A 14,257-nucleotide genomic window follows, 5' to 3' on the forward strand; every position below is an offset into this window, starting at 1 on the left:
CCATGTATGGCTCTCTTAGATTCACTTTATTGCCATATGGAACCATCCTTGATGAAACACTGTAAAGTCGGGAATTGATCCTTCAGTGCTACAACTGTTGCCTCCTAGTTTCAGTCTGTGCATTAACACCAAAATGTTACATTGAATAGCCACACGTAATTCAAATGTTTGATGTCATTGAAGTTGATGGATCAACAGGCATAGTATATTTCCATTCCTGAAATTGACCAGCACTGGGGTTTCACAGATGGCTGGACATGGCCATTACGACATTTTCAGTTACTTGTAGTTTGAAAAGCTCACTAGCCAAGCACTCTGCTTAAACCTATTTTTTGACTGAACCTCAGGACCTACTTTAATCTTCAACCACCCATCACTCCATCCAAAATGACAATCTAAAGGAGTGGGTGTCCATCGCAAAGGCATCCTCTTTCATTGCTTTAGTGTATTAGAAATCGTAGCAGAAGTGCTCTAAGAAAGAAGGGCAGCTCTTCCTTGACCCAGTCCTTATTTCTGCAGCTATACCATAGTAGGACTTTCTCCCTGGGATTCTTAAAACCTTGTGTACAACATGACAGTCCGCCAGTTTTAGTCCACTACCATGATGTGCATATATAACTAATGAAGGCCACCTTGACCAATTCATACAAAACCTTTTCATGTTCCTCCGTCCGTGCACTTCTTTCCAAGTGCATAAAGGAAAACACACAAACACTCTGTCCTAGCCATTTTACTGATACAGACTGATCTGCCTGCTCTTTCCACCATTATCCAGCAAGATGAAACCTTGACAAATTGTTCACTGAAGGAGAAAACAAGATCGCACTGATATCCACAATCGTAGCATCATGGAATAATAATGTTTCCATTGTTCTGTTCTCACCATCGTGGAAAGTTAGTAGTCCAATCACATTTAAATGCTAACAGCAGAAAAATATATTCCATCACCCCTTCTGTAACAATCCTCAAGCCAACCCCCTCCAAATTACTTTGACGGTGGCAAGGCTCCCTGTGCTAACAGGAGGTGAGAAATTAGGCTCTACAGTTCCAAAGGAAGCAAAGCACACATACTGCACAACAGAAGAGCCATATTTGTCACCACTCTCCTCACCAAAGTAATGTCATCAATGGCAGTGACTCCTTGATGGGCAAAGATGGCACGGTATTAGGTCTGTTGTGTGCACTGAATTCAGAACTCTAGAAAAGGGGACTGCCACTCTCTTTTGAGTGCAGGACATAGCACCACTAAACAAGCACCGTCAGCCACCTTAGCGGCAAGTAGAGGCGCTCCAGGGCTTTACAGTAGTGGTCAGGCTAACCATACGCAGGATGAGAAAGAGTGGGCATAGTCCTTCCCCACCCCCAGCCTCCTTTACGTTCTGCAAGAAAGACATCATACAAACACCTTGGCTAGGGCATCAGCTCCTGCGCTGGCAATGAGCGCCTTGCTAGGATGAAATGCCACGTCATGGATGGCTTCCTCATGCTTCTTGCGGTGAGCAGTTATCTCCTGGACACATGTTCTGTTCTCCAGGTTCCACAAGCGCAGGGAGCAATCATGGCTTCCTGACATAAGGAATGTTGCATTGGGGTCTACAGCGAGGCAAGTAACTGCATCCAAGTGTGCAACCATAGAATGCTCCAATTTACCTGTACGGTTGTCGAGGAAGCGGATGCCTCGGTCTTCATGTGTCGTAATGGTGATAGGCTGGGAAGGGTGGCTCACCAGGCGATTGATGGGATTGAATCCTCCACCACAGCGTGCATCCAGCGCTAGCAGAGCAGTTGAAGCCTGCATGTCATATACTAGGGCATCCCCAGTGTGAAAAGATACCACAACTTGATCAGGGACTGTGCTAGCAAAGGCGACTGAAGTGGGAACACCGTGCTCCTTGTCTGGGTTGTAGGTACTCAAGCAGGAAGGTTTGGTGCCCACATCCCAGATCTTCACGGTGCCATCTGCCGAACAGGATGCCAGGCGATGTCTGCAGGAGCTGAATGCCAGGCCCCACACACAATCAGTGTGCCCCTCGAGTATGTTGCTGAGGACACCTGGATCATAACTATCGTATGAGTCCATGTTCAAGTCTGGAATCTTCCAGCAACATATGCGGCTATCTGCTCCCCCTGCTGTAACAATATTCACTATTTGTGCCCATGGCTAGGGACAGCACCGCACCTCGATGTGCTCTAAAAGCATAAACAGGTTCTACGTCAAGAGATGTGTTCTTCTTAGTGGTGACCGTCTTCTGTAGGTTCCAGAGCTTCAATGTCCCATCCTCTGATGCAGTAACCAAAGCGGACTCAATGTGGTGAAAGCCCAGGGCCCGGATACCATCGTAGTGACTGCGAAGTGTGAACTTGGGATTCCAGGTCTTCTTGAAAGCATCCTATCCATCTGCAAGATCGCAGCTGAGGTCATTGTCATTTGTAACTGTCAAATCTGCTAGGTCCCCCAGACTCACTTCACCACCAATTGTGTCCATGATAAACACATCAGGGGGAAAACTCATGGAGACAGAACCGTCATGGGTGCGAGGCTGACTTGAACTGGCTGAAGGAATGGGAGACTTTGGCGCAATCCCATCCACATCTCTGAAGTCTGCTAACATTCCCTGTAGTTTCACTCTTCGGGACTCTCTTAAATCACCAATTTCGTTGATATCTCCTGTATGTCGGTTTTCACTGGTGCCTTCTCCATCTTCACCAGAACCGAGAAAATCAAACTCGTTCAGCGCATCAATGGCTCAGCAGATATCTTCACTCTATGCTCCTTAAGCTGCGGTCGTGGGCTGTGCAGGTCATCATCCTCATCACTATTCTCGTCCTCACAGTTGTGTAGGAAAGGAATCTTGTCCAATACAGAGCTGGTGAGGCTGTCTTTTGACTCCTTTCCTGCATTCCTTTTTATTAGGCCTGGGCGAAAATTTCGTTCCGTTCGCAGAAATTGCGATAATTTGACATTTTCGCGTTCCGCGGAGAGCGCGAAAATGTAAAAATTTCCCCATTCCGCAGCTTGGCGATAATTTGTTTCTTGCTCGCGCTGTAAAATAATACATTCTCGCACTCGCGCGATCGCCTTACTTGAATCCCTGCGTTCGCCGACAAGTTTTCTTGATCCGGTCGCGTTCTCCATGAGATGTTGTATTGTTTTTAGCCATTTGCGCTGTCTCGCGACAGTTCGCGCCCGCAGTGACGTCATGCGTCGCGCGATCACGTCTTTCTTCTCGCGATCATGCACCGCGAGACAACTGAAAACAAGATGGCCGCGCCCGCGGGCAACCACATGGGTAAGTTGGCGAGCCGCAACCATGCAGAAAATCTCGCGAACATGCGGGGAAAAAACTTCCGCATCTTCGCGATATTTCCGCGTGTTTGCGATAATTTTTAACATTTTCGCGATAATTTGCGAAAGTGGATTTCGCAAATTCCGCCCACCCCTACTTTTTATCTGCTCTTCAATCTGCCGTATACGGGGTGATTGCCCCTCACTCAGTCCTGGACCTGGAGTCAGTGTTGGTGCCACGCCAGAGTCACTCTGCTCCATTGACCCATTTTGCTCCTCAGGGCAGCGTGACAACAGAGCACGTACTCTTTTTGAGCGCATATCCAGAATAGTGTCGGTGTATCCAACTTCCTCTAGGTACTGGCGCAAAAGTTGCCGTCCTTCCTTCCAGACCAGCTCGTTATTTTCCAAAGTGATTGGTTCTGCTGGCCCGTTGAGAACTGCTGTCTCCATAGGGTCAGTCTTTTTTTCCCCTGGCATTGGATCATTTCCAAATTTCAGCTTGTGACATTTTGTCCTCTCTTGCTTCAATGCATATTCCAACATTTTTATCCTGCGGACAAGATCGGTCTTGAGATTTTCTTGCCCCTTCCTTTCCCCTTGAAGAAAAGCTACCTGGGCCTGCAATTCGGCCCGTTCCGTCTCCCAACGGCATTTCTCAGCCTCAAAGCGCGCCCACTCGTGCTGGATGTAGTGCAGGATGCCAGGCACGCTAAATTCCTGCTGTCCTCCAGGCTCTGGAGCTGCTGTCCCCCAGTTAGGCACGGCCCGGAAAGCCGCTCTCTCCTCCATCATGGAAACTGTGGCCTTCTGCCTGTGTATGCTACAAAGGGATCCATCCAAGGAAAGAGAAGGCGCAAGCGTAGATCGAGCCAACACCACTTCCTGCCACTGATATCATTCTGTTACCCAGGTACAGACCAAACAGCTGTAAATCAACATTGGAAAGGTGAAATCCTTTGGCGAAGCCTGACTTGGTAATCAAAAGGAGGGAAAGCTCATGGTTACTTCTCACAATTGTCCATTGCATTCTCTATAGGATCCTGCAAGGTCCACTTGAAAGCTGTTGTGGGCACTGTAATGAACGTGCTCACGTGTTATAGGGCTGAAAATTAACCCCACTTACGGTGAACCATAACTTTCAAACGCTCTGTGCCACACACTGTTAACATCTGACCAGAGGCCAGACTGTTTGTCATGTAGGATATTCTCAACAGGACTTTACAGTATTAGCTGTGTTATCAGTAATCAAAGGTGGATGAGGAGGGTGTCTCCAAGGGGGGCAGAGTACTAGTGTAGACAACCATTCTGAAACACTTGTCTGAGACACAGTTGACCCCACTGATCTGACAACAGCAAGGAACAACACCTACCTTATAGAATGTACTGCAAAGGTTAACTAGAGTAAACATGGATCAGTCAGAGAAGCATGCACAAATTGAGCATGGAATTGGAAATCTCAAAGTCCTTTTTTATCGGTTTCGATTAATTTTGTTACATAAGACCAGTTCGTTCTGATTCATGTTACATTAACGAAAAGACATAAGGCCCGACTCCATTTTAAGTAGTCCACTACTCCATTTTCTGTATTTTTGCAGACTCATCAACATGTCTGCCTTTGATGCAGATGTCGTTTGTCCTTATCTTACCAGGAACTGTGAAAAAGTCAAGTCATTTAGATAAAGACAACAAGATACCTGATGCTACATCAGTATGGAACAAGTGCCAGAACCATAGCCAAAACAGTGTAGTCTGAATTGTTGTATTTTTTCCTTAGATCCTTAGATTTCCTTATATGCATCTTAGACTAGCATCTTGACGCTCATTGCTTATAGCAGACATTCCTAAGGTGATGTTGTAAATTCCATCTTACATAAACTACAGTATAAAAGGACTGCCACTTGACCATCTGTCAGGAGATGTCCTTTGCCCCAGATTATCTAGAGCAGTATACTGCCAGAAACTATCCTCCCTGCCAGAGATGCTGCTGTATCGCACTTTCTACTGAAGCCTGATATTGAGCCAGAGCCCGAGAAAACCTGATGCTGAATGCTTGTTTGCCTTTCAATGGGAACACTGCGTTCTTGACTCCTGATGATTACAGATATCTGCTGTAAATAAGGTATGCAGTGGGCTAAGTCTCCCCAAGAAAATATATCTGCAAGCTATTCTACTCTCCATGCTTCATTGCGTAGTGCATAGAAGTAGGTTTTAGGGTGTTAGGTTTTTTAGATGGCATTTTAACCATGGTAGCAATGTTCATTTTATCCTTGTTGTTCGCAACTGCATTTGTGTGGTTTTTGTTGTATTCTGTGTGGTTATTTTAGATGCGTTGAGTAACAGAGTTTACATGTTGAAATAAACATGCTTTTTAGTTAGTGTCTTTTTCTTAGCGCATTTTAGGTGTGTGTGTGATTGAAGAGGGGAGGGGATGTGGTCCGTCGGCTAGACTGCCGACTTTGGGGTTGGAAACCAGGGTCCAAGCCTCAGGGTCGCGTCCACATCCTGTGATTGTGGGAAAATCACTTAATCTCCCCGTACCTGAATGTGTAATGTAAATACGGTGCTCATGTAAAGCGCTCGAATACCTTCGGGTCGAGTTCGCGCTATATAAATATGCAACATAACAAAAAAAGAGAACAAAAAAGGTTTTCTTCTGACCCCTGCTTATGTTATGTTAATTATATATCTTTAAACGCAGCGGTTACCCAAAGGTGTCCTGGCGCTAGCTACTGCCCTCCGAACAGAGAAGTACCTGGTGACCTATGCACTGAAAAGCCAGGTTTTCAATCCTTTCCCAAATATCATTAGTTCAGTGTCATTCCTAATATGGAAAGGAAGCTCGTTCCAGGCCCTTGCGGCACAAGTGATGAAGCCTCTACCACCCCAGTTGACTTTTTTAAAGGAGGGTATTGGCAGACATTTGGCTCCTCAAAAGCGAAAGGCTCTTCTAGGGACATACCATTGAAAACGCCGTTTCAGGTATTTCCGCCCTGTTCCTTGAAGGGTTTTAAAAACGGTGCATAAAGATTTAAATTGTATCCATTTTTTGACTGGAAGCCAGTGCAGCCTTTTTATTTCCTTAGCGACAGATACAAACTTTGGTGTACCGGTAAGCAGTCTGGCTGCTGTATTTTGCAGGAGTTGGGGTTTATTTAAATGTCGCATTTGGATGTTTAGGTAAAGGCTGTTACAATAGTCCACCCGCGAGAGAATGAGAGATGTTATCACTACACGTTGGCTGTCTTCCGGCAGAAATGACATTATTTTCTTGATCATTCTAAGGAAGTGGAAGCTAGCGGAAGTAACCGTGTTTATTTGGTCGTCAAAGGTAAGTTTATTGTCGACTGACCCTCAGATGTTTTGCTTTCCTAGTTGGTTTTGGGAGAGTGCCTAGTTCTTCTGGCCACCAGTTAGGGGGCCAGAAATTGGCATTATTTCCAAAAATAAGGACCTCCGTTTTGCCGGAGTTAACTTCAGGCAAGCAAAGGGCAGGGTTTTGGTCAAATGTGGTCTATGGAGGGCGCCTGCATGGGGTATACGTGTTTTAATCGGAGTTTAGGTGTGTGAGACGGTGCTAACAGGAAGGGGAACACCCTGAACCCCCCAAATCTGGACCAAGGTCTTGCGGAATTGCTGAAAGCCTGTACACACGTCAGTGTAACAAAGCAGAGTAAGTACTCCTTCTTTCAAAGTTTCATAATGCCACAATCAATATATATTTGTAAAGGAATAAAGACAAGGTGAACAATCTTGTGTGTTGTGTTCTTCTTTTACTGCTGATCGATTTCCCAGCCAACACGTGTTTTGTCTGGGGAGGTACCCCAAGACTTCTTCAGGGCTGAAAATATACATGATAAACAAAAACTAAGCAGAAGAAACCATACAAGGGTCAAATGATTCTGTGCAAGGCGACAGAGGTGGTTGAGTGTACACCCTACGTGACATGATACCCTATGTGAAGCAAAAGGCTCCACATACACGTGTCCATGTTGGACCCCGGTGAAGTTCACGACTGTGAACAATCGTGATACAATTTATAGATACAATTTGTGCAGCGGCAATGGTGGTGTGTGTTGTGTAGGATCAGAAGTGGAAAAGGGTAAGGAGGAGGCTTGGAGGGAGGATATATCGGGGGACTGGCCAGAAGATGTGGTGAAAAGAAAAGACGAGAAAAGAGGAAAATTCACCAAGAACTTCAGGCAGTTCCTAGTTATCCACATCTTGACCGATTTCATGCACTCATGGAACCTTTTCCCTTTCTCGGACTACTGCCCTGGTCGCAAAGACACCACGATTTGCGTGTCATCCGCATAAGATGTTAAGTGAAATCTGAAAGATCTAATCAGAACCGCCAGGGGAGACACGTAAACATTAAAAAGTGTGGGACTAAAGGAGTAGCCCTGTGGTACTTGTGAGAAGTTGGCCTGATATGTAGTGCTCACTATTCTAGTGATCACTGTGTATCATTCCAAACGACCCTTATTGATGATTGGTTGTAAGTCAACCTTATAGACCAGCTATCCTAGTAGCGTGGACAAGAGCAGTCTTCAGGCTAAACTCTAGAGGGCGTGTTAAGCCAGCTGTTTACCATCACATATACCCCTTGAACGCCAAGTGAAAGGACACCACACAAGTTGTTATGAAAATAAAGGATATTTATTTATAACAAGACTACCCTGGCTCTTTATGAGTCAGGGAGCTAAGCACAATACAAAACTCTTAGGAAAATACTTCTGGTTGCACAATTTACACAAATGCCCGAAGGGCACGAAACCATTTACACTGCAAGTGGAATGGGAGAGGTTAGAAAGTTTAAAGTTACTGATTCCGGAGGAATCCGATCAGTGGGACTAAACGAAAAAGGAACTGGACACTTGTAGAGTGAACCTACGATGGAGCACCGAGATGCTCGAGTTACCTAGCCCAGAGGCTGCGGCTGCGTGGGGTTCAGCAAGATGTCGGGAGTCCTCGTTGTAGTCTCAGGAGCCTGAAAGAAGAAGTTGCTGGCAGGCGACCAGTGTTGATGTTCAGCGAGATCCAAGCCTGGATCGGTGATGAAGGAAACCTGAAAGCAGAGGGGACTCAGTTCTCAACCGCTAGCCAGCGATCGTGTGGGTACCAGGAAGGTACCGGATGAAGTCACCTTGACCAGGTGAGTGGATGACGTCGGACTCGGCTGTTCCTCGGACCAGGAGGCGCGGCGGCGACCAGGATGGAGGGCGAGCTGTCCCACGAAGGTGTCTGCTGTCGATGATGCTGGGCCCAGGAGTGGGGCAGCAGGTCTTGGCAGTGGCAAACCCACGCGGTGGAGTCAAGATGGCGTCTGGAGTGGACCAGGAGGGTCCGAGGTACTCCTCTGTTGAAGGGGAGCAAGAGCCAGTCTGGAGCAACCAGACCAGTGATGAAAGACTGTCGTGGTGCGTCGTAAAGAGGGCCACAAGCCGGTCGGCGAGTGGTCAGACGACGCGGTGAGCAGCAAGGAGCAGAAGGGCCCCCACGCAGATCTCGTGGATGCTGGGGAGGCAGACTTCGGTGCTGGAGCCGCTCAGGGTTAGGGCTTCTCAAACCCTAGGTGCACTCACTCGAGGGTCCCTCGGTGGGCGTGCTAGATAAGCGTTGTGCAGGTTCTGAAGATGGCCGGTCCCGCAGGTCTCGTCACACCTACGAATCTCAGCTGGGCTGACGATGTAGGTAGAGGTCAGAGATGGCAGGGAACCCGGGTCTCGTCGAGCTGGGCAGTCTTGATCCGTGGGAGAGACGTACAGCAAACCGCAAGCGCTTAGGTGGTGCCTGCTGGTGCAGGGTGGCTACTCCTTAGCCACAAGGGAGAGTCTTCAGAAATAGTCAAGAGTTCCTTTCGTGGAAAGTAGTTCAAGATTCAGAATTATCCAATTTGGGAAGGGGACTCGCTCCTACCTTTATTCTAGGAAAAGGGGCTGGCCCGTGACTAGGTCCTACCTATGGGTGGGGCCAGGAGGGGGGTGGTTACACCCCTATCCTTTGTCCGGCTTCGCCCCAGCTCAGGGGCAGGGTTGCCCCCGAAACTGGTTTGAGCCGGGCTATGCACAGTGAGCACCGGGGTGCCACTTGCAATCACCTTCCTTTCAGCCCTGCCTACCTGGGATACACAAACCCTGTCTGGGATGGTGCTAACACCGCCCTCGACAGGAAACCCTTTGTCCAAGCTCCCCTCGCTGGAAGGTCTCCCAGCAGCAGGAGGTCAGACTTGTGTCTGGTGGCAGCATCCATTTTGTGATGCTGAGGCTTGAGTCAACTTTAACCGGGGTTCAAGGTTACTTCCATGTCGTGCCCCTCTAAAAGGGGGGAAGCTAATCCCGTCGCCAGAATTGGCGAGGGGTTCGTATTCCAATTCGTATGACACCTTACTCTACATGTGTGGGTGATGCGATGCCAGAGTTAGCAAGTAACCGCGAGGATTATAATGCATTTTAAGGTAGTTGGCACGCGTCACCATGGAACGGCTATTAGGACTTGGTTCCGCAAGCCGTCGACGGGCTCAGCTCGCGCCAGAGCACCATCCCACATGATTCCCCGCACTCTGCCTTCAGGATTGATAAGGCCTGCCATAGGAGTGACTGATAGGAATCCATGTGTCCATTTTAGGGTTAGGTATAGGAATACTACACCTACAGCAACGGGTGATTACACCACCTTGCCCCAGCTGTCGTGCAGCCAGTTGTGTCAGATTTGGGCGGCCATCCAGGGGTGGCATAATACATGCTGCAGCCCCTGGTAGGCCCTGGGTACACCGATGCCCTGGATACCTGTGGTATGCTGATACAGGGACTGATAAGGCGGCCCAGTTCTAATTAGTGGATGCACCTAATGTACATGTGTGTTAATTTCGAGAGAGAACAGCTAGGCTGTGGGTCTGATTGGCAGGCCCACAGCCAGGGAAAGTCGTAAACCAATGAAGCAAAAAATCTGGGTGATCATAGGATTGCAGACCCTACTCTCCTACATGACCCCCCCCCCAAACTTTGGAACAATAAGCTAACCTTGACCAGGTGAGTCTTCTTGCTCTTAGTGGAAATACCTGGAGAGCCCATCTGCATTGCCATGATCAGTGCCAGGTCTATGCTCCACTGTGAAGTCCATCCCCTGTAGGGAAATGGACCACCTAAGTAGTTTGGGGTTTTCACCCTTCATTTGATTTAGCCACAAGAGGGGCTTATGGTCGGTCTGAATCTTGAAGTGAGTGCCAAACAAGTATGGCCTCAACTTCTTCAGGGCCCAAACCACAGCAAAGGCCTCCCTCTCAATAGCTGACCAATTCTTCTCTCTGGGGGTCAGCCTCCTGCTAATAAAAGCTATGGGCTGGTCATGACCATCAAAATTCAGCTGAGATAGAACAGCTCCCACACCCAACTCCGAAGCGTCTGTTTGGACAATGAATGTTTTGGAGTAGTCTGGACTCTTTAGGATAGGCGCTGTGCACATGGCCTGCTGTAGGTCATCGAATGCCTTTTGACAGCTTGCTGTCCACTGAACTTTTTTGGGCATCTTTTTACTTGTCAGATCGTTTAGCGGGGTCACAATGGATCCATAATTTCTGACAAATTTCCGGTAATAACCAGTCAGGCCCAAGAAAGCTCGAACCTGAGTCTGGGTGGTTGGAGGAGCCCAGTCCTGGATGGCCTGTATTTTGCTCTCCAATGGCTGAACCTGGCCTCCACCTACAAGGTGGCCCAGGTATACAACCTGTGTCTGCCCTATCTGGCACTTAGTGGCCTTGATAGTGAGGCCTGCCTTTTGCAGGGCCTCTAACACTTTCCTCAGGTGGACCAGGTGATCCTCCCAGGTGGAGCTAAAGACAGCGATATCGTCCAGATACGCCGCACAGAAGTCGTCCAACCCAGTGAGAACTCGATTCACCAGCCTTTGGAAGGTGGCAGGTGCATTTTTCAAACCAAAGGGCATTACCACGAACTGATAATGCCCACCCGGGGTAGGAAATGCTGTTTTGGGCTTGGCCTCCTCAGCTAACCTGATTTGCCAATACCCAGCTGTCAGGTCAAATGTACTTAAGTAGTTGGCCGAAGCCAACCGGTCTATAAGTTCATCTGCTCTTGGTATCGGGTGGGCGTCAGTCTTAGTGACTGCATTGAGGCCTCTGTAGTCCACGCAAAACCTCATCTCTTTCTTACCGCCCTGGGTGTGAGGTTTTGGCACGAGAACTACTGGACTAGCCCAGGGGCTGTCCGAGGGCTCAATGACTCCCAGCTCCAACATTTTCTGCACCTCTGTCTTGATGCAGTCTCTGACATGATCAGGCTGTCGATAGATTTTACTCTTTACGGGCAGACTGTCCCCAGTGTCGACCTCATGGGTACACCAATTGGTCTGACTGGGTGTCAGAGAGAACATATGTCGAAAGGATTGAAGAACCTGTTTACAATCCTGTTGTTGATGTCCAGAGAGGGTGCCACAAAAGACAACACCATCTACTGACCCATCGTCAGGGTTCTGAGAGAGCAGGTCCGGGAGAGGGTCACTCTCCTCCTCCTGTCCCTCATCTGTGGCCATGAGCAAGCCCATGCCCTCCCTGTCGACATATGCCTTGAGCCTGTTTACATGGAGCACCCGGTGGGGGCTCCGGGGAGTTCCCAGGTCTACCAAGTAGGTGACCTCTCCCTTTTGCTCAATGATTGTGTGGGGCCCAGACCATTTGTCCTTGAGTGCTGCTGGGGCCACTGGCTCCAGCACCCACACCTTCTGTCCAGGCTGATACATAGTCAGGACAGCCTTTTGGTCGTGCCAAGCTTTTTGTAATTCTTGGCTCGCCTCAAGGTTTTTAGATGCCTTTTCCATGTACTCAGCCATCCGCGAGCGGAGACCGAGCACATAGTCCACAATGTTTGATGCCGGCTTTTTGAGAGGTCTCTCCCATCCTTCCTTTACCAAACAAAGGGGTCCCCTTACAGGATGTCCGAACAGAAGTTCAAAAGGGCTGTAGCCAACCCCCTTCTGCGGAACCTCTCTGTAGGCGAACAAGAGGCAGGGTATCAGGACATCCCATCTCCGCCGAAGCTTTTCAGGTAGTCCATGAATCATCCCTTTTAGGGTCCTGTTGAATCTCTCAACAAGCCCATTGCATTGTGGGTGATAGGGTGTGGTGAATTTGTAGTTGACACCACACTCCTTCCACATAGCAGTCAGATATCCCGACATGAAGTTTGCACCTCTGTCAGAGACAACCTCCTTAGGGAAGCCCACTCTGGAGAACACTCCAACTAGGGCTCGTGCCACAACAGGTGCTGTAGTGGTCCTAAGGGGAATAGCTTCAGGATACCTGGTGGCGTGGTCCACCACCACCAGTATAAACTTGTGCCCTGATGCTGTCTGGGGTTCCATTGGTCCGACAATGTCGATCCCCACCCGTTCAAAGGGTACCCCCACCACCGGCAGTGGTATGAGGGGGGCCTTTGTCGTGCCACCTGACTTACCACTGGCTTGGCAAGTGACACAGGAGTGACAAAACTCCTTCGTATCTTCGGACATGTGGGGCCAGTGAAAGTGTGGAACAATTCTGTCCCAAGTCTTATTCTGGCCTAAGTGACCTGCAAGGGGAATCTCGTGGGCCAAGGTAAGAAGGAAACCTCTCAGAGACAAGGGGACGACCAGCCTCCTGGTCGCGCCAGGCTTGGGGTCTCTTGCCTCGGAGTACAGGAGTCCATCGTCCCAGTACACTTTGTGGGTACCTGTGGCGTTCCCTGCAGCCTCAGCAGCAGCCTGCTGTCTGAGGGGTTCAAGTGAGGGGCAGTCTAACTGTGCCTTTCCCAGGTCTTCCCTAGAGGGTCCCCCTGAGCCCAGAAACTCAACCTGACCAGGTTCAAGCTCTTTTGGCTCAGTTTCCCTTAGTTCTTTAAGGTCAGCCTCCTCAGAGACTTGATCCACGACCTGGGGCAAGGGGGAAGGCGAGGCCTTACCCTTACTGCTCCTTTTCTTGGATGGTGTCTGGTCCGTTCTTCCAGGATCCAGCACCTGTTCAGTGGGGCATCTTTTGGCCTGTGACCTGGTCACAGCAAGGACATGTGCTGGCAAGCCTAACATTTCCATGTGAGTCCTCTGCTCCACTTCTGACCATTGTGACGTTTCCAAATCATTGCCCAACAGACATTCTACGGGGAGGTCTGAACTAACCACAACTTTCTTCGGGCCACTTACCCCTCCCCAGGAGAAATCAACAACTGCCATACTGTGATTGGTAGTGACATTGCTGGCATTGGTCACTAGGTAATCGGTACCTAGCATGATCTGTCCAGGGTCCACAAAGTTAGGCGTCACCATGGTGACACTGGCACAAGTGTCCCTGTAGGCCTGAGCCACTTTTCCATTGATCAAAGGCGTCTGCCTGTATTTGCCCAAAGTATTGGGACTGGCATCAGGGGACATATCCATATCCCCTGTACAGACAAGGACGGCCTGAGTGAGCGTGCCAACTAAGTCGTCACTCCCCTCAGTTCCCAAGGTTAACCCAACTAATGCCTTGGGAGGCGCACTACCACTGCTGACTGTACTAGGGGGTGCAGGTGCCTTAGGGGCTGCAGTGGCAGGAGTTTGCCCTCCTTTCTTGGTGCACTCACTAAACCAGTGAGTCTTACTTTTACAGTATTGGCACCACCTTTTTGACTGGCCTTCTGGAGTCTTCTTTTTCTGCTGTGAAGCCTGACCCCCACCCTCTTTGGTTTGTTGGGGGCCTGTCGAAGACTTCTGGTCATTTTGTTCGTTCTTGTTACTACCCTTTTGGTCTGCTTTCTTCTGACCACCCTGGTTCTGAGTCTGGTTCTGCTTGACCCTTGTTCTGACCCATCTGTCTGCCTTCTTTCCCAATTCTTGGAGAGAGGTCAGCTCCGAGTCGACAAGGTGCTGATGCAACAATAGGTTCTGACAGTTGTTTAAAATCTGTTCTCTCATGATAAGATTGTACAATCCTGTGTAATCAGT

The 14,257-nt window shown here is 48.9% G+C and overlaps 1 protein-coding gene and 1 pseudogene across 9 annotated transcripts in view; one reads left to right on the forward strand and one right to left on the reverse strand.

Moving 5' to 3' along the window:
- The window catches only part of LOC146870867 (SWI/SNF-related matrix-associated actin-dependent regulator of chromatin subfamily D member 2-like), a 1,426,174-nt gene that overhangs the window by 1,285,739 nt on the left and 126,178 nt on the right, over positions 1-14,257 (forward strand). The window lies entirely within an intron of this gene.
- Positions 1,366-4,094, reverse strand: LOC146870871 (striatin-4-like; annotated as a pseudogene).

The sequence above is a fragment of the Triturus cristatus genome, chromosome 1_1 (genome assembly GCF_964204655.1).
Source record: "Triturus cristatus chromosome 1_1, aTriCri1.1, whole genome shotgun sequence".
Lineage (NCBI taxonomy): Eukaryota > Metazoa > Chordata > Amphibia > Caudata > Salamandridae > Triturus > Triturus cristatus.